We start from the raw sequence: 2,500 nt of genomic DNA, 5'->3' as shown, positions 1-2,500 counted from the left end.
TGGTCATATGGAGAGGATAGGGAGAGAGACTAACTAGGAGAGAGGGAGAGAGAGAGAGAGAGAGAGAGAGTGTGTGTGTGAGGTGGAAAGGGAAGGGAGGACAGGGAGTGAGTGACTGACTGGGAGAGTGTATGTGAGTGAGGAGGAAGGAGTGGGAAGAGGAGGAATGAGAGACTGACAAGGAGAGAGTGTGTGAGTGAGGTGGAGAGGGAAGGGAGGACAAGGAATGAGAGACTGACTATGAGAGTGTTTGTGTTAGAAAACCATTGTAATCATACTTGGTTATACTAATGTTGTAATCTAAGAAACGCGAGTTATTGGAGAGTTGCCTAGAAGTTGGAAGGGGCGTGGCAGATTCAGGAAAGGGGGGGTAAGGGAAGGGGGAGAAGGAAGTGAAGGTAGGAGAGAGGAAAGGGAGAGAGAGATGAGAGAGGGGGGAAGGTAGGGAAGGGGTAAGGAAGTGTTATATTAGAAGGGTGCTATTTCTGACTCCTCTCTCTCTCTCTCGTCCCTCCTTTCCTCCCCTCCCTCTCAGTCTCTCCCTCCCTTCCCACTTTCCATTCCTCCCCTCTCTCCTTTCTTCCCCTCACTGTCTCCCCTCTTTCCTTTTCTCCCCCCCTCTCTCTCCTCTTTCCTCTCCTCTCCTCCGTCTCTCCCCTCTCTCCTTTCCTCCCCCCCTCTTTCCTCCCCTCCTTCTCTCCCCCCTTCCCCTCTCCCCTGTGTATTGGGGAAGGGAAATCCTGGATTCAATATACCTTATCGCCTTACGCACCGAACACATACATGCATACATACTAGCTTACCTGCTTACATATACATACATACATACATACATACTGGCTACACTGCTTACACATACATTCATACACACATACATACATACTACCTTACCTGCTTGCATATACATACATACGTACATATATATATTGATTTACGTGCTTACATATGTGTACGTAAATAGGCTACATTCGTACGTACGTGCTGACTTACCTGCTTACACATATATACGTGCTTACATACATACACACATGCGTAATGATTTATACACACATACACACACACACACACACACTTTCCTTCCATCCTCCCTTGCTTGTCTTCCTTCCTTCCTTCCTTCCTTCCTTCCTTCCTTCCTTCCTTCCTTCCTTCTTTCCTCCCTCCCTCCTCCTTCTCTGCATATTCCATTCATTCCTGTTTTTCTCCTTCACTTATGAAATTGCAAAGTTTTCAGACGCATGCATTATGAATATTGCCTCTCTCTCTCTCTCTCTCTCTCTGACACACACACACACACACACACACACACACACACACACACACACACACACACACACACACACACACACACACACACACACACCCTTCATCATATCATTTACACCTGTCACTTTCACGCCAAAGAGTATCACATCAGACCCTACCAAAAATGATCGAGAGAGAGAGAGAGAGAGAGAGCATGACTGTGTTTGTGTATTTTCATCTCATTATTATTTTTAACCACATCGGAGGGAGAGGAGGGTGTGAGAGAGCTGTGTGTTATTCATCATATTTATCTATGTTTTTAGTTCATATAATCTATCTATCTATCTATCTATAGCCCGACGCCCTAATCCCGCAAAGGGTGGCCGCTGACAAATCGCCACCAAGTCGCTCTGTCACCCACTACTTGATTACCCTCCCCCCAAACTCACTCCCTTCTCCCTCATATACCTAACAACTCCATCCCTCCACCTCATCCTCGGTCTCCCCCTCCCTCCACCTCACCTACATATATTCACGGATCTTTATCTATCCAGGTAGACAAAATCGCCAATAATAAGGTGTTTGTATTTATCTATTTATCGGATAGGGATAGATTAGTTATTGAGTTATCTATTACCATTACGGATGATCACCCAACGGGGAATAGAAGGAATGATTGGCTTCTCTCTCTCTCTCTCTCTCTCTGAACTTCTCCTTCTCTCCCTTTCCTTACCCACCCCCTGCCTCACCTCACCCCGAATCAACCCCACACCCTGCCTCACCCCACACCCTGCCTAACCCCTTTGGTCAATATCCTCTCCTAATATCCTCTTCCTCGTTACTGGATAAAAATATCTGCCTTCCCTCTTGTGCCTCACTCCTGCCTAACCCTTGCCTTACCCTCCTGACTTATCAGAGTAGCTATGTTACCGTCATCATCATCATCATCATCATCATCATCATCATCATCATCATCATCATCATCATCATCACCACCACCACCACCACCACCACATCATCATCATAATCATCATCATCATCATCATCATCACACTCACCACCACCACCACCACCACCACCGCCACCACCACCACATCATCATCATCATCATCATCATCATCATCATCATCATCATCATCAATCTGTGTAAATCCTGCCTCACCCTGCCTAACCCCTGCCTCACCTGGGACGTACTGGGGTGTTGGAGGTGCCTAACTCCACACTAATTCAGTTACGGTGAGATGAAGTTGGATTCTCT

At 46.6% G+C, this 2,500-nt stretch overlaps 1 protein-coding gene across 1 annotated transcript in view; it reads left to right on the top strand.

Moving 5' to 3' along the window:
• nan (transient receptor potential cation channel subfamily V member nanchung) overlaps positions 1-2,500 on the top strand; it is a 52,078-nt gene that overhangs the window by 32,552 nt on the left and 17,026 nt on the right. The gene's annotated exons all lie outside the window — the stretch shown is intronic.

The sequence above is a fragment of the Coenobita brevimanus genome, chromosome 115, assembly GCF_032717465.1.
Source record: "Coenobita brevimanus isolate Jiangsu-jjx chromosome 115, ASM3271746v2, whole genome shotgun sequence".
Lineage (NCBI taxonomy): Eukaryota > Metazoa > Arthropoda > Malacostraca > Decapoda > Coenobitidae > Coenobita > Coenobita brevimanus.
Note: the sequence above shows the minus strand (reverse complement) of the source record. Positions and strands in the feature narration are given on the sequence as shown.